This window comes from Phoca vitulina, unplaced genomic scaffold, assembly GCF_004348235.1.
Source record: "Phoca vitulina isolate PV1807 unplaced genomic scaffold, GSC_HSeal_1.0 scaffold93, whole genome shotgun sequence".
Lineage (NCBI taxonomy): Eukaryota > Metazoa > Chordata > Mammalia > Carnivora > Phocidae > Phoca > Phoca vitulina.
This window is the reverse complement of record NW_022589796.1, coordinates 2,805,246-2,823,450: the sequence shown is the minus strand read 5'-3', so window position 1 is coordinate 2,823,450 and position 18,205 is coordinate 2,805,246. Positions and strand designations below refer to the sequence as shown.

At 39.5% G+C, this 18,205-nt stretch overlaps 1 protein-coding gene and 1 pseudogene across 4 annotated transcripts in view; one reads left to right on the top strand and one right to left on the bottom strand.

Annotated features, from left to right (window-relative positions):
* The window catches only part of ABI1 (abl interactor 1), a 133,842-nt gene that overhangs the window by 85,385 nt on the left and 30,252 nt on the right, over positions 1–18,205 (top strand). The window lies entirely within an intron of this gene.
* Positions 10,178–13,162, bottom strand: LOC116627063 (annotated as a pseudogene).

Sequence of the window (18,205 nt, the reverse complement as noted above, 5' to 3'; positions counted from 1 at the left end):
CTCTTTTATTTATTCATTTATTTTAAACTTTATCTATTAGAGAGCACACCAGTGTGGGGAGGGGCAGAGAGAGAGGGACAAGGAAATCATGACCTGAGCTGAAGTCAGATACTTAGCTGACTGAGCCACCCAGGCTCCCCATTCCTTACTTTTAAAAACAGTTCTATTGATATATAATTCACATACTGTGTAATTCACCCACTTAAAATGTACAGTTGAGTGGCTTTTGATATATTCATAGAGGTATGCATCTATCAGCACAAGCTGTTTTGGAACTCTGTCATTACTCCAAAAAGAAACCCTCAGTACCCCTTAGCTACCGCTTCCCAATCCCTGTATCCTCTCTCTACCCAGCCCTAAGCAACTAGTAATCTACTTTTTATCTCTGTAGATTTGCTTATTCTGGATATTTCATATAAATGGAGTCATGTAGTAATATGTGGTTCTTTGTGATGGCCTCTTTGACTTAGCATGTTTTCAAGATTAACTCATGTTGTAGCATGTATCAGTACTTATTCCACATTATTGTAAATAATAGTCTATTCTGTGGATATTGCATTTTATTTATCCATTTATCAATTAATGGACATTTGGCTTGTTTCCACTGTGTGGCTGTTATGGTTAATGCTGGAACCTGAGTATTTCTTTACGAGTTTCTGTTTGGACGATAACGTTTTCAGATATATTGGTCATATACCTAGGAGTGGAATTGCGGCATCATAAGGTAACTCTGTGTTTAACCATTCAAGGAGCTGCCAATTGTTTTCCAAAGTGGTTACAGCATTTTACATTTTCACCAGCAACGTGTGAGAGTGTCAGTTTCTCTACATCCTCGTAAACCCTATTTTATCTCTATATTTTTTTATTAAGCCATCCTAGTGGGTGTCAAGTGGTATCTCATTGTGGTTTTGGTTCTGTTCCTCACTTTTGTAGTCTGTAGAACCTGTCACTTCCAAATTCTGAGCCTCTCAAGAGTTATTATTTTTTTCCTTTAGGATAAATTGTCTTGCTGTCTACAGGAGTTTGGGGTTCTAGCTTCTTCTGTCTGTTTTTTTTGTTTTGTTTTTAAGAGAGAGAGAGCAAGAGCGTGTGCATGTGAGCAGGGAGGGGCAGAGGGAATCTTAAGCAGCCTCCACATCCAGCACAGAGCTGGACTCAGGGCTTGATCCCATGAACCTGAGGTCATGACCTGAGCCAAAATCAAGAGTTGGATGCCCAACTGACTGAGATATCCTGGCTCCCCTTCTTCTGTCTCTTCTGATCAGTTAGTTACCTTGACTCCATTTGCTTTCTGATATCCAAAGATTTATTGGTAGTTCTTGTCCATTGATTTTTCTCCTTTTATTTCACCTTGTTGTTATAGGGAGGAAAAATATATTTTAATATATTTTTATGAATTACTTATGCCAAATATTTATGTATTAGTTATTATATATAAATTAATTTTTTGGCATTCATTTTGGTGGAGGTCTCAGAAGGGAGAGCCATTAATGTATAATCAGTCCTCTAAATTTAATCTGAGGTACCAGTTTGTACCTTTAAATATCCTCTCTGTAAATATCCCCAAATGTGATTGTTACTTGTAAGAAGAATTACAGTACCACAAATACTTTTGTGGTGAATATAAAAGAAGTGAGTAGGCTCAGAAAGGGCTACTATTGAGCATAATTCAAATCTTTTCAAAGTGTTGGATTTGATGCTTTTTTTCTGGTAATACTGATTTGCACTCCTTATATGTTTAATGTGGCTGGGCATCTTAAATGAATTAAGTAATAATTTTTAATTCCTTTTTTTTTTTAAAGATTTTATTTATTTCACAGAGAGAGACACAGCGAGAGGGAACACAAGCAGGGGGAGTGGGAAAGGGAGAAGCAGGCTTCCCGCTGAGCAGGGAGCTCTGTACGGGGCTTGATCCCAGGACCCTGGGATCATGACCTCAGCCGAAGGCAGACACTTAACAACTGAACCACCCAGGCGCCCCTGATTTCTAAGATTGATTATAAGAGTTGTGTGTTGTTGTTGTTGTTGTTGTTTTTTAAGATTTTATTTATTTATTTGACAGTGAGAGAGCACAAGCAGGGGGAGTGGCAGAGGGAGAGGGAGCCCAGTGCTGGGCTTGATCCCAGGATCCCAGGACCCTGGGTCATGACCTGAGCTGAAGGCAGACACTTAACCACCTGAGCCACTCAGGCACCCCAAGAGTTGTATTTGTTATTTATTTATTTATTTTTTAAAGATTTTATTTATTTATTTGACAGAGAGAGACAGAGTGAAAGAAGGAACACAAGCAGGGGGAGTGGGAGAGGGAGAAGCAGGCTTCCCATGAGCAGGGAGCCCGATGTGGGGCTCCATCCCAGGACCCTGGGATCATGACCTGAGCCGAAGGCAGACGCTTAACGACTGAGCCACCCAGGCGCCCCGAGTTGTATTTGTTATTAGCTTTAAGCTTTAACTGGTTTAACATCTAGTAAACTCAGTTAAATGCTTGGATATGGATTGGGGAACAGAATAATAATAATAATAACAATAAAAGCTAACGTTTATTTGGTTCTTTCTGTATGCCAGACACTGCTGAAAATTCTTTATGTATAATAACTCACTTAATCCTCACAATAATGGTGTGAGGTTGGCAAATTTTTTTGTTTTTATTTTATTTTATTTTATTTTATTTGTGCAGTAAGAAACTGAGGGCATGGAGAGACTAAGTCACTTGCCCTAGGTCACATAGCTAGTAAATGCAGAGTCTACTTTTAAATCGATGCAGTCAGGTTCTTGAGCTTCTGCTCTTAGTCATTAGACTATAATGTGTGGCATTTCTCAGAATTTTAAATACATAATATTTTTAAGAAGGGAGGGGCCCTCATGAAATAGTAAAAAAAAAAAGTTAATTCCTAGTAAGGAGTAATAGGTTGGGGATTAAGTACAAATTCATGACATGGTATTTGGAAGATAAAACTGTGATCTAATGTTCTCTTAAAAGTTCATATTTGCCTTAGATCCTAATTTGGATCAAAAATGGTCATCACTAAATTAAGCACAAAAAATTGTTTCTTGAGGTAGATGTATAATGACCATGTGTAGTGTTCTACATTGTGTCTTATATTCTTAAGCAGGAGAAGAGGAGACAGAAAAATGTCATTGGGTGGTACTAAAAAATTGGATATGGACCAAAGTGTTAGTGACAAATCCAGTTTTTCCCAGGATAAAATATTTCTGAATAATTCTGATCCAAGTGTTTTAGGTTATGTTTTCCACCAGAGTCTTATTTTGCAGCTCATCTTTTCTAAATAGGTCTATTTTGTAGTGTGTATATATAGGTCATTCTGAATCAAGTTAACTTTGCAGTTGATTGGGACCTTGTTTCAAGCTTATTGAACAAAGCTCTGTAACACAGAATTTTGGGCATAGGGCCATTTCCAGAGTCTGGTCCAAATAAGCAGTAACAAACAAAGATTGTTTCTTTCTTGGCTAAAGGCTTTCTCTGTGTGGCTTGTCTCAGGACTCTTTTACACTTTTTCTATCCCTTTTATACTCCTCTCCCTTTTCTATTCAGAGCAAAAGTGTTTCGATTTTCATTCTGTAGTTATTCTTTCAGCAAACATTTATTGTGCTTTTACTTATATACAGGGTTCTTTGCTTGAAACCTGTAATGCCCTCCCTGTATTGGCAGTGGCAGTTGTGAGGATAGTAGGCCTTCCAACGTGATACTGTAGAAAATATGTGAAATGTTGAGTAGTTTTGCTATGTTGTACTTCTTTTCTGCTTTAGCTTTCTGTCTTTTGATAATTAGGATTTTTTTTTTGAGGATCTATAAAAAAAGCATGTTTTTCTGCCCCTCCCCCCTTCTCCCTCAACATGGTAAGGGAAAGGAAAGAGAACATAATTAAAACTTATTTCAATATAATAGTTTAAAATAATCATATCTTAAAATATAATTAAAAAATCTTGTGTGCTTACAGAAGTTATCTTATTTCAGCATTTGTTTTAAAAAATATTTTCCTTTCTAAATAGAATCACTTTTGGAATATTTTAATTAGAACCTTTGCTTTCCACAAAATTTATTTTACCTATTCAGTTCCTGATCTGCTTATATTGTAAAGGGCCTCTTTGACCCTTTAAAAATAAATTGCCAAATTTGATTTTCTAATTTCTTTAGTATTCCTTTGATAACTTTTAATCAGAGCAGAGTTTAACTTATTTTTATTCATGCTGTTAAAAATTTTCTTGTATGTCTAAGCAGGTATTGTATTTTCATGTCTCTTTGCCTTTGCTAGTACTGTTCCCTCCACTTGGATTTTCCTCTTTCCCCCATCGTCCTTTCTTCTCTTTGGTCTGCCAAATATGGCTGGCTAAAATGAGGTTTCTTTTATGGAGTTCCTTGATGCCGCTTGAAGAATATTAATCATTTTTTTTCTCTGTGCTCTATTTAGTACTTTGTGTGTGATTAAAGATTTTGAAAAATTATACTTAATACATTCAAAAGAATAAATGTAATGCATGTTACAACATTTGTAATAATAAAACAAATATCTGTGAATCCACCACCAAAGTTAACTAGAAAGTGATCAGTTCTGTTTCTTCTACCTATGTGCTTCAACCCATACTCCAAATTTCCTTGCACTTCAAAAAAGTTTATCACATAAATATGTATTCCTAAACAATTGTTGTTTAATTTTGTTTATATTTGGGTTTAGTAAAAATAGATTCATGCTGTATGTAGTCTAGCATTGCTTGCTTTTTTTTTTTTTTAAAGATTTTATTTATTTATTTATTTGACACAGAGAGAGAGAGCACAAGCAGGGGAGTGGCAGGCAGAGGCAGAGGGAGTGGCAGGCAGAGGCAGAGGGAGAAGCAGGCTCCCCGCAGAGCAGGGGGAGCCCAATGTGGGACTCGATCCCAGGACCCTGGGATCATGACCTGAGCCGAAGGCAGTGACTTAACCAACTGAGCCACCCAGGCGCCCCATTGCTTGCTTTTTTAAATTAAGCATTATGTTTCCAAGATTTATCTGTACTTCATGTATAGTCCATCCATATTAATATAATATTATATGTATATTATTTCATATAATATTTCAAATATAAATATGCCGCTTATTTGCATTTACATTTAATGGGTCTGGAATTGATTTTTTCCCTGTAGTGTGAGGTTGGGTTCCATTTTTAGTGTTTCTTTCTATATGGAAACTAGTTGCCCCATTTGAATAATGTATTCTTTCCTACTTTGTCATCCCTGTGAGATACCAAGTTTCCTTGTTAAGTGTGAGCTTGTTTCTGAGTTCTCTCTTCTGTTGAATTTGTCCATAGTCTTATTCACTATGGCTTTATAATAAATCTCAATGGGCAAGTCCCTCCTCCCCCTTTCTAATTTTTTTTTTAACCTTATCTTGGTCATTCTTTCCCCTTTGCCCTTCTGTATATATTTTGAAACTATAAAAGACCTGCTGGGGTTTTTATTGGGAGGCATTGAAGTTGTAGATCAGATTGGAAGATTTGGCATCAATACTTCATTGGATGGGAGCGGGGGAGTGAGAGAGATGTCTGGTTGTGAGTAAGTGGGTGTGTGTTATACTTGGCTTGGAAGGCCACATAATTTTTTTTTCAGGTTCAAACTCCCATTTCACTGTTTCCATATTTCTTCCCTTATTTATAACTGGTTGGGGAGAGAGTTTGTTATGGTTTTATTCAGGATGTTCTGATCATTTCTGTTGATTATCTTATGTTCCACATTGTCATGTTTCTCTCACAACTCTTCATATTATTTGTAGTTGTCATATTGAGTCTGTCAAAAGAGTTTTCTATTTGTGTTATCTTAGCTCCAGATTATGCCTCTTACATTACCCAAATTCAGAGGCCTCATTTGCTTTGTATTCAACTGTTGCAACTATGTCTTTGTTCCTGGCCCATTGTTGTACAATTTCATTTTGTGTGCTGAAAATGCAACATAAAATATTAATAAAATTGAAAAAATTATTTTTACAATGTGAAGACTTTCTTCAAATTAAAAATTTCTACAGGGGTGCTTGGGTGGCTCAGGTGGTTGAGCATCTGCCTTTGGCTCAGTAATGATCCCAGAGTTCAGGGATCAAGCCCCACCATCAGGCTCCCTGCTCAGTGCGGAGCCTGCTTCTCCATCTGCCGCTTCCCCTGATTGTGCTCGCTCGCTGTCTCTCAGATAAATAAATAAATAAAATCTTAAAAATTTTTTTTTTTCCAAACCATTGCATAATTTCAAAACTGGACAAGGAAATTGTTAAACTATTTTATTGTCATTTGACGTTTAGGCAGTAAACAGAAACACTGCCTCATGTTAAATTTAGTTCTTTGATTTTTTGAGCTTTGAATTATGTAAAAGGTCTTCAGGAATGTACTCTTCCCTTAAAAGCTGATCCTCTGAACATGTTCATTCTATCTTTTACTTCCAAATTTATCTCCATGTACATTCTATTTTGACTTGATCACTTCGTTAGGTGCTGAATCATCAAACATGATCTTTATTTATCAGAACAGAACTTGTCTTTGGGTTTCTAGCCTTTTCTCTAGTTTGTCCTGCTGGTAGCCACGTCTGTAACATATGCTTTCTTCTTTCAAGTCAGTTTCAGTCTTTAGGGCTTGTTTACCTTGGAATCATTGAGTTTCGAGCTTCTAGAATCGTAATGCTCATTAGACTGGCTCTGAGGAGTCCTCTAACATCCTACTATTGCAAAACTGGAGATTTGAACATAATTCGCATTCATCATCTTTCTTTTTTTATTTTATCTTTTAAAATAAAAATTGTGTATATTTAAGGTGTACAACATGATTTGATGTATATATACATAGTGAAATGATTACTATAGTCAAGCTAATTAATGTATCTTCTTCTCATAGGGTTACCTGTTGTGTGTGTGATGAGAGCGCCTGAAATTTACTTTGTAAATTTCCAGTATTCAATACTGTGTTATTAACTGTAATCATCATGCTATCCATTAGATATCTAGGCTTACTCAGTCTGTGTAGCTGCAACTTTGTAGCCTTTGATCAATATCTCCCCATTTCCCCCACTCCCAGAGTCCGGTGACCATCTTCTGCTCTGCTTTTTGTGCATTCAGCTTTTTAGATTCTTCATTTCCTCCACCTCCCCACCTCATCTCCTTGTGTGTGTTTGACTTTTTTTAGATTCTACCTAGAAGTGAGATGATGCAGTTTTTTTCCTTTCTGTGTTTGGCTTAGTTCACTTAGCCCTTAGTTGACTGCAGGTTCAACGTTCATTATATTTCTAATACACAATGTGATATGTACATTTTTTCACATTAATATTTTAGACATATATTGCCTTAACTTCAGGGTTGTAGATTGGATAGTTTGATAAATAAGATTCAGATTTGGTTAAAATTTTTTAGTACTTTTTTGTATCAACCAATATTATTCTGTTATACCATCTCCATTATATGTAAGCAAAATGGAATCTTAGTGAGCTAAAAAGCTTATATGAAATATCACAACTAGTACGTGAAAGAGCCAGTGTTCAAACCTAGGTTTTCTGATTTCATATTTGTGTGTGTATGTGTGTGTATTTTCTTTAAACCAGTGGTTTTCAGCTATGCTTCATAGGTAGGGATTGCTGCCGGGTGATCACATGGGTAACTAGGGTAACTCTTAAATTTTATCTCCAGTATATTATAATTGAAAACTAATTTTCTTTATATCAAACTGCTTATTTTGCTATCTAAAGATGAAAAAACTGTGAAAGTAAGGAAATTCAAGTGTAAGAAGGAATTAGTCTCCCTGAAAAAGCTAACTCTGGCTTGGTGAGCATATGCATGCTGTTGTTACACAAATGTTCCAAGTCTGTTTCCCTCCTCCTACCTGCTGTATTCACTCACCCTGCCATATGGAGGGTTGTGCATTACAGGAAGGGTTGTGATATGGACTTTTGTGATTCCTACTTGGGAAACTGGGGAGGGAGTGGACTCAGAGAAAAAAACTTCAAGTAATTTGAAATAGTGTCCTGAATATATCTGCAGTGTGTAAGGGAAGTAGGGAGGGTGAAAAAGATTATTTTAAGGAGAGTTACCATGATATTTGAGAGAAATAGGGAAAGAACTCGAGCCAGTTTGAATTTGTTTTTCCCATGAAGACTGGGAACCATGTGGGATGTTCTTTTAATAGGATTTAAGCAGGTGAGATATCTTCAAAGTTTTTCATTTTGTTTTCTCAAGTTTACTGTTTTTGTAAAGATCACCGTGGTTACACCATAAAGAACAGATTGGAAAGAGAATAGTTTGGATGCAAGTGAACCAGTTAGAAGGCTTTTGCAATAATTAAGGTGAGAGACGGTACAGTAGATTGACTAGGATGAAGCTGTTGGAGACAGAAGGAAACACATTTCTGGTTTGTATATATGTATGTTTTTAAATTGAGGTAAAATTGACATATTAGTTTCAGCTGTCCAACATAATGATTCAGTATTTGTATATATTGCAAAGTGATCACCACAATAAGTCTAGTTAACATCTGTCCCCAAACATACTTAACAAAAATTATTTTCTTGTGATGAAGACTTCTCAGATTTACTCTTAGCAACTTTCAAATATACAATAAAGTATTATTAATGATAGCCACTATGTGGCACATTACATCCCCATGACTTACTTATTTTGTAGTTGTCAGTTGTACCTTTTGACTCCCTTAACCCATTTTGCCTAGCCCCTGCCTCTGGCAACTACTGATCTGTTCTCTGTACCTGTGGGCTTGTTTTTTGTTTGTTTTTTAGATTCCATGTATAAGTGAGATCATACGGTATTTGTCTTTCTCTGTCTCATTTCACTTAGCATAATACCCTCAAGGTCCATTCATGTTGTTACAAATGACATTTGTAACATTGAAAAGCACTCCATTGTGTAGTATACGATTGTGGTGGTGGTGGTGGGTGTGTGCGTGTACACACACACACACACACACACATACATATACATACACCACAGCTTTACCCATTCATTCATTGATGGACACTTAGATATTTTTCCCCCCATATCTTGGATATTATAAACAATGCTGCAGTGAACATGGGAGTGCATATATATTTTTGAATTAGTGTTTTTATTTTCTTCAGATAAATAGTCAGGTGGAATTGCTGGATCATATGTAGTTCTATTTTTAATTTTCTGAGGAACCTCCTTACTGTTTTATATAGTGGCTGCACCCGTTTGCATTCCCACTAACAGTGCACAGGGGTTCCCTTTTCTCCACATCCTCACCAACATTTGTTAAAGGTAAATGTGACAAGATTTAGTGATACTGGATATAAACTAAGTGCTAGATGTCTGACTTAAATAACTTGATAGAGAACTCTTGTAGAACATTGAAATAGAGTTGAGTAGACTGTATGTTTGATTTGGGGCACTTTCATTTTGAGGTACCATTGACATACCTGGGGGGAATGTTACTTTTTTTTTTAGACTTATTTATTTATTTTAGAGAGAGAACATGTGAATAGGGGGAAGGGCAGAGGAAGAGAATGTCAAGCAGACTCTGTGCTGAGTGTGGAGCCTAACGTGAGGCTTGAACTCATGACCCCGAGATCATGACCTGAGCCAAAACCAAACAACCAGCTGAGCCACCCAGGCGCCCCGTTAACACTTTTTTTGTACAATTCTGCAGCTCAGAGGAGAGGTCTAGAATAAAGTTTATGTGTATATAAATGGCAGTTTAAACTTGAATGTGGATGAGTTTGCCAAGGAGAGGTTATAAAGCCGAGAGAAGCTAGGACACAGTGCAGAGGCATTGTATTTGTAAGGTGACCTTGCAAAGGACACAGAAATGAGTGTTCAGGGAGTTAAGAGCAAACCAGGGTGAGTGTTGGTCCATGTTTTTTTACCCTCCAGTGAAATCTCAGTATTTTCTTTTCTGTAGTATTATGAATACCCAAAATTAATTCCATGTCAATCCAAATTTGTACTAATTAAAATTCTGCTATAGAAAAGAGTTTATTTCATTTTAAAAAAGATTTATTTATTTTGGAGAGAGAGCATGTACACATGTGGACGTGCGAGTGGGGGGATGGCAGAGGGAGAGAATCTTCAAGCAGACTCCCCACTGAGCACCAAGCCCAATGTGGGGCTTGATCTCACCACCCATGAGATCATGACCTGAGCTGCAACCAAGAGTCAGACGCTTAACCAACTGAGCCCCCCAGGCACCCCAGAAAAGGAAAGAATTTAAAAGATAAGTGGAGGCATTAAAAAATGTAGCTCTTTAACTACAATTTCTAACATGAATGACTATATCAGATAATCTTCAGAGTTACTGAGCGGGAGGGGACTGGCTTGAGTATGAATTGTTTCACTATAAAAACGGATTTGCTTTTTTTTAAGAACTGTGAAGGGTCTGAGATTTTGCCCTCTATGCAAGCTAGCAAGTTAGCCTGCCATAGTTGCATAGATGCTGGTAGAAGATGCAAGACTTCTGGGTCATAGACATAGGACTTTATTATTCATGACAATAGCAAGAGCCAGTGTTGGTATTTGTGCCGGTTTTCCAAGCCCAAGCTCCATAGAAAAATTTGAAGAGGGCTGAGTGATGCCTCTCCTGTATTGCAGTATCGTCTGTTATAGGAGAGGAGCCTCTAGGTTAGGGAACCCAAACTTTTATAATGGGAAGTAGCCTGCCTGATGTTAATCCTGGAGGGAGATGTCATCTTTGTTATACTAGATAGTAAATGAACCTGTCTGTTCATGTCCGGAGGGAGACATTTTTATCCTTCATGGCTGTTTGCTATACAAACATACTTAACAATATATTATGGAACAAAGGCAATGGCTCCACTTATTATGGAACATGGATAATTTGCCTTCAACAAGTTTTTCCCCTAATTTCTATACATTGCTTGGCTTCTGGTAAAATTTCCCATAATGATGCTCTTCATTGGTCCTTCTGATTAATTTGTCTGACAAAGGCTGGGACCAGAGCCATCCAATTTATCTCATAAGACATTTAATTGAGGTTATGTACTGTCAGCAGGGTAGCAGGATGAGGCCAAACTGCAATATTGACCTCAACTGTGCTCCGTAGGGTCATAGACCCAAGCAGCTGAACAAGTGCCATTAACCTTCAGGGTCTGCCTTAGAGAGCCAAGTGGCTTTCTCTTTAAGTTTCTTCACCAACTTTCTACTTGACCCAAGGCATTAATCTAAGAACTGCAGGATGTTAAAAAAAAAAAACAACCTGCAGGATATATTAAGGAATGCACAGATTTGGCCTTTGCCTGCGAGGAGGAAGTCTAGGGCAATTCTGTCATCCATAGTAATCCTGATCACAGTGAGTTGAGACTGACCTGGATGGCCCCAAGGCTGAGGTGATGTCACTGATCACCTCAGCTGAAGTCTGGGACAAATTTTAAACTACCTTTTCTAATTGGATGACTCCCATTTTAGGGATAACTGCCTCAGACTGCACATAATTAACAAGTCAGTTATCCTTCTGAGAGGTCCACTGTGCGCTCCCCCCCTCAATAATTTAGAATAGCCTTACTTTGTTTCTTAAACATAACCTCAGGAATTTTTTGTCTCCATGATATAACAAATATGAAGCTTAGAACTAGATCATTTGGCCCTTTCTCTTCGTATCCTCCCAGTTCAAAATGCTTGCATCTCTTAATAACCAGCATTCTCTTAGATCTGCAGTTGGGCTCAACACACATTCATGCCTCAGCACAATCTTCTTTGTAGTTTTAGCCTTTTTTCCAGAAAATCGGCTTAGTTATGCCCACCATTGCCATGCTGCTTCCTGTCATAATGCCGCTTTCCCTGGGCATAAGGAGAATCTTTGCTTTTCTTGTATTGTGTCACTTTGTGGGGTTGGTGCTTGCCACACTTCTTGCAGAAAGTCCAGCGGGTTTTAGGAATGTTCACCATGTTTGTGAGAGCTCTATTGGCATGGAAAAAGCAGAATAGCCTTACTTTGGAAAGAGCAGTTGTCTGCAGACTACATGATCTCGTTGTGGTGCTTAAACACTTGAAGGTCTCTTATGACCACCCCTAAGGTGCAGAATGTGGTGTTTACAGTTGTTGTCCCTCTGTCCCCCAGATAGGACAGAAGTCAGGGAGTACAGGCTGACAGTTTCTCTGTTGTTGCCTCCTGCAGAGCTGGTAGGCCTTACGGGTCACAGTTCAGTACAAATAATTGAGTCTAATGATTGTTTTTGGAGGGATTACCTGAAGGCAGTCAGACCGTCTGTCCTGTTTATCTATGCCATCAACCAGGTAGCATTCATCTGGCCTTTGGAATGACTGAATGATAGCTATAGGAAAGACACCTGGAGGTATTGACAGGTGTTTTATGTGGGAAGTGCAGGAGCTAGGATTACTCTCTGTTGCTTCCTAAAGACTGTTCCTTGAGGTTAAAGAGAATGGTGATCCTTTTGTGATCAGAGCCGTACGCAGGGTATGGCAGACTCAGCTGTCAGTTCAATTTAAGGCACTCAGGCACTGTGTAGGAGAGCTGCACCAGGGAATTTTCCTTTGTGAGAAAAGCTCCAGGGGTGATTTTGAAAGACAGAGATCACTAATGTCCCTCTTTCTTACCTCCTGAGGTCTAAAGTGTTTATTCCACAGGTGCCAGAGTTGTTCTTCCACGTCACAAAATGAGTGTCCCATACCAGTAGCTAACTTCTCCCTTTTTCCCAGTCATCCCTGACTCTTACCCAGACCTTTTTTCTGGAATGGTCAGGTGCAAGAGGGACAAGGGCATTTTTTATTAAACTTACAGAGACCCTATTATGTCTCCTGTTTTGGGCCACATGATTCACTGTAAGGGGACTTGGTGATCAGTATACTTTCTTAACCAAATGGTCATTATCTTTATTATCTAAGAAATCCATCAAGAAAATTCAGGTGGCTGAACCAGAAATAAGTTAGAATTCCCAAGACCTTCTTTTGTCTAGGCTCGCATCCGGAGGGTGTACCAATCAGGCCAGCTTGGGGTTTCCATTAGGCAAAAGAAAGAAGCATCATGCTTGGTAATGGTTAGGACACATCACAAATGGCAAAGAGGAGATGATCGCTTCCTAGGGACATCCACGTTCAGTGACCAAACTCTGTACTGGTATGTGTGAACCAGGAAGAATTAAGGAGGTGTAGTCAGACATCTTTCTGAGTTGATTAAAAAAATTTTTTAATTGTAAAATACACATGACATAAAATTTCCTATCTTAACCATTTTTTTAAGATTTTATTTTTTAAGTAATCTCTACACCCAACATGGGGCTTGAACTCATAACCCTAAGATCAAGAGTTGCATACTCTACCAACTGAGCCAGCCAGGTGCCTTGACTAGTAGCCCATTGTTAGTGACTTCTAGAATAAAAACATACTATCAGACTGCAAATGGTTTGGAAAGTGAAAAACATGGCACAGATTAGTGTCAAGGGTTTAACACTGGTGTGGCTGGAGTCCGCTGACTGGACTGGAATAGCAGTATCCTACTTGAGAAAGTATCATCAACGGTAAGGCCCCACTAATAGCCTGAAGAGGGGGGTCAAAGATCTGATGTAACCAGCCTGTCAGTAGGAAGAGATACGGCCTCTGTCATATGAGATAAATGGGTCTTCTGAGAATTACACGTGTGGGATGCAGTGGTTGCCTCCGCATCAGAGATAGAGAGTCCTTCACTCGGTATCTGTTCTGTGATGGTACATGTGTTGATAGATCCTGCAGCAGTAATGGCAGTCTGGGCAGTACAGGCCTGATCAGTAGCTTCATTCCATTTGATCTCATCAGACAATGGTCCCTTGCCATGGGCATCTATATTTGTGACCTAGACTATCTGATCAGCAACTGCAATATGTCCCCACAGTTTATGGCTAGTTTTTAGTCAGTCTGTAGTTTTACAAGTGGTAGGCCAAACAGCTAGGTCATTGGTAACAGACCCAGAATCAGTAAAGATATAACAAGGTTTATGAAGAGGAATATTGGTCAGATCTGTGAGAACATCCTTGAATTCTGCCCACAGAGCAAAGCAGCCACACCCATTTTTAGCTCTGTGTAGCTGGCCCTGAAATTGAACAGCATAGTAGGCCACTGAACAGCATAGGGTTTCAGTGTAATTGAATCATTCATTAGTGAACCAGGCCCAGGCATTTATGGGATCCTCTGTGAATCCGGGGCCTCAATGAGCCAGCAACTTTAGTTAGGCAGAATGGAGGCTAAAATTTCCCCAAAGGGATAACTGCCACTTTTTCATTTAAAGCTGAAATACCATAGGGGCCTGGCTGGCTGCATCCTTGAGTATACCACTTTAATGTGGTTAAGAGAAGCTTGTTAGGTTCTTACCATCTTATTAGTCATTGAGTTTGAGTTGACCCATCCTCAAATGGGAAACTTCAAAAGGAGTGCACGTGGTGGCTGTGTCAGGGAGGCATTGAATCCAGAAACCAAGGGACACCTTAGTGGCGGCTGCACCTCTTGCCAGAGACTCCAGTCAGTAAAATCGTCTGTGCATGGAGACTTGTACACAAAGGGGTCATAAGGATTTTGGGGTGCTAAAGCTACCAGTGCTTTCTACACCGGCTCTTTTCAGTTGGCATAATCCCCTCTGGCACTTAGGAGCATTCACAGTACAGGTATGTAAAATATCAGTAAATTATATATTCAGTGGTAGAAGCCACAACAGTAATACACCAAATTTCCATAGGATACTGAAAAGAGAGCCGAGTGATGTCTGCACAGAGTTGGGTGGATTACAGGAAAGGAACTCCCAATTTAGGGGACCAGATCCAAAGATACCATCTGAAAAGTATGGGTTAGTTACTCTTTCCCCACTGTGAATCCCACCCAAACCTTGGTAGCTGAAAGCATGTACCCTCTTCCTCCACATGATGGGTATGAAGGTGATGTGGTCTCCTGTATCTAACAGAGCCATAAAATTTTGAGTCCCTCCTCTTTCTGGTGTTCTCGCGTACCTGGGTATGATTGATCTTCAATTCCGCTTGGGAACTAGGAAAACTCATCTCCACCCCCGGTCATCTTTCTCTGTAAAGCAGCTGAGGCTGGGCTATGGGGAGATTGGGAGAGAGCAGCTCTGCACCTGTAAACAAGGTGCATTTCCTTTCAGTTTTGAGCAGTGCTCTAGCTGCGTGCTGAGCAATCGAATAAATCTGTGGTATTTTTGATCCTCCCAAAGTCCCATGTTCTGTGGCAAGGTCATCAATACTGGCATTCAACAGCTACAACTACATTGCTTTCTGACCAGGGAAATGAGCTTGTGCCCTTTGGATGACTTGGGCTAAGATCTGTACAGTGACAGCATTGTTTTTAGGAGTCTACCTAATGTTGGCTATTTGCTGCTCCATTGTCAAGATAACATCTCTTAAATTCTTGCTTGATTTCAACATAAGAAGAATTAGAGGAGTTTTCCAAGGCTAGAAGGTCTGACAGCAAGAATTTATCTAGATTTCTTCGGTCAAGTTTCTCATTCTCTAGTGAATCACTTTCATTATCTTTTTTTTTTTTTTTAAGATTTTATTTATTTATTTGACAGAGAGAGACAGCGAGAGAGGGAACACAAGAAGGGGGAGTGGGAGAGGGAGAAGCAGGCTTCCCGCGGAGCAGGGAGCCCGATGTGGGACTCCATCCCAGGACCCTGGGATCATGACCGGAGCCGAAGGCAGATGCTTAACGACTGAGCCACCCAGGCACCCCCTTTCATTATCATTTTAAACCCAGTTCAGTACAGTAAGAGCCTGAAGACAAGTCAGTGCCTGCCACAGTTTCTCTTAGTGAAATTTGGGATGGGGTGGGGAGGGTGGTAGGAAAAGCTCTCTTGGAGCAGACAGGACCCATTGCCAAAAAATGCTGAGGTCTTTACTCATCTTTTTAAAAAAGATTTATTTATTTATTTATTTGAGAGCGAGAGAGAGAGAGGGAGAGAGAGGGAGAGACAGAATGCGCTAGGGAGAGGGAGAGGGAGAGGATCCCAAGCAGACATTCCATTGAGCACGGAGCCTGATGTGGGACTAAAAATTCCACAACCCTGAGGTCATGACCTGAGCCAAAATCAAGAATTGGACACTCAACTGACAGCCACCCAGGCGCCCCTCTTTTACTCATCTTGAATGGATTGAATGTTGACAAAATAGACTGCAGGAGGGTCTGAGCAATAAGATAGTCAGCTGTTGCCATCTTTTTAAATAAGCATTATGTGTCCCATCCCTACATCTCCTAAGCAAACTAGATGAAGTTCTGAAGATTCTTTTGGTTCTGACCACAGTGGTTGCAGTTTTTCTCCTTTGGCACCCAGTGTAACATTGGGTGTAACACTGTCTGAAGAGGAACAGTCCTTTGTGTTCCCCACTCCCTCTGCCAGATAAATCTTATTACCAGTTGTTCACAGGACAGACCTGCTGAGGCCAACTGTCAGGTTGATGGAAAGTTGACAGTAACTGGGGCATCATTCAGACTTCTGTCTTTGAACCTACAAAATGATATTCAACCTGAAACGACATCCTCAATTTAGCCTTTATTAATAGGCAGTAAAATGGAGGACCATTCATTGCTTGGTTGACCATCCCATTTGGTCAGCATGTTCACTCCCGATTCCCATGGGAATGAATATTCCATCCTCATTGTCAAAACTGTCAAAAATTGTGAAGAGTTTAAGATTTTACCCTTTGTGCAAGCTAAGAAGTTAGCCTGCCACAATTTCATAGATACTATTAAAGACAAGAGACTCTTGGGCAAGATGCAGAATGTCATTGCTCATGGCAGTAGCAGTAGCCAGTGTCAGCATTTGTGCTAGATAACTAGGCCCAATTTCCATAGGATACTGAAAAGAGAGCCAAGTGATGTCTGCACAGAGTTGGGTGGATTACAGGAAAGGACTCCCAATTAGAGGACCAGATCTTTTATAATGGGCAAAAAACCTTCCTGACCTTTGCCCCAGGGCTGACATTATTTTTAATACACTGGACAGTAAACAAACCTGCCTTTTGCTCTCCAGGAAAACACTACATCTTCTAAGGCTATATAAATACTGTATAAATATCCAGGACAGAGGGAGCAGTGCCTTTTCTTGTAGGATGTGCAAAAACGGTAGACACTGAAGGAGAGTTGTCTCTCTCTACCTTGTTTTGGAATTGGGAGAATATTTTTGATTACAGGTTCTTTCCCAATCAATTTTTTTAAATTCTGGAAATAGAATCTTAAGCATTAACATTAAATTTGTTTTTTTTCTGACAGTACCCCTCCACCCCCTTCAGTTCATATCCTTTCTTCTTCTCCACCTAGACTACCGTCATTGCCTCCTACCTGGTCTCACTGCCAGTGCTCTTGTTCTGTCTATCCTCAACACCTCTAGCAGAGGGATTTTCAAAAAAGATTTTATTTATTTATTTATTTATTTATTTGAGAGAGAGCACGAGTAGAGGGGAGAGGGAGAAAGCCCCCAACATGGGACTCGATCCCAGGATCCTGAGATCATGGCCTGAGCCGAAGGTAGATGCTTAACTGACTGAGCCACCTAGGCACCCCTTACCTAGTTTTAAATGTTGGCAACTAAACAACAACAAAATTCTTTTTTAAGCCATAAAGGCCAGTATTATATTAGGTAGGCTGCATGATGCCAGTTCATAACTTTTGCTCTAACTTACCATCTTTTCTCTTATACCTTTTTCTGCAATATGAATAACTGCCTTGAATAATTTCCGTATTTACCTCTTCTATTTATCCTTAAAAACCTACAGACTCTATAAAGTCTTTAAGTGAGCACTTCTCAGTCTAGTTAGGTATCTTGGCTCTGAACACCTTTGGAGTAATTTCACATACACTGTGCATATGTCACTACAGCACTGCCTCGTTGTGTTGTAATTACTGATTTTCTTCCTGGTCTGCATCCCCAGTAAAGTGTAAGCTTCTCAGAGCAGGACCTCCCTCCCTTTCCATACACGCTTGAGTTTTTAGGAATGAAAATTGCTTTCCTGGAAATTGTCTTGGAACCAGATCCATTAAATCAGTTGGTGCTTTTAATCATCTTTAGATATTCCCCGTTTTGAGCCTCAAAGATAGTAGTTTCCTTAATTTTTTTTTTTTTTTTTTTAAAGATTTTATTTATTTATTTGACAGAGAGACAGTGAGAGAGGGAACACAAGCAGGGGGAGCGGGAGAGGGAGAAGCAGGCTCCCCGCCGAGCAGGGAGCCCGATGCGGGGCTCGATCCCAGGACCCTGGGACCATT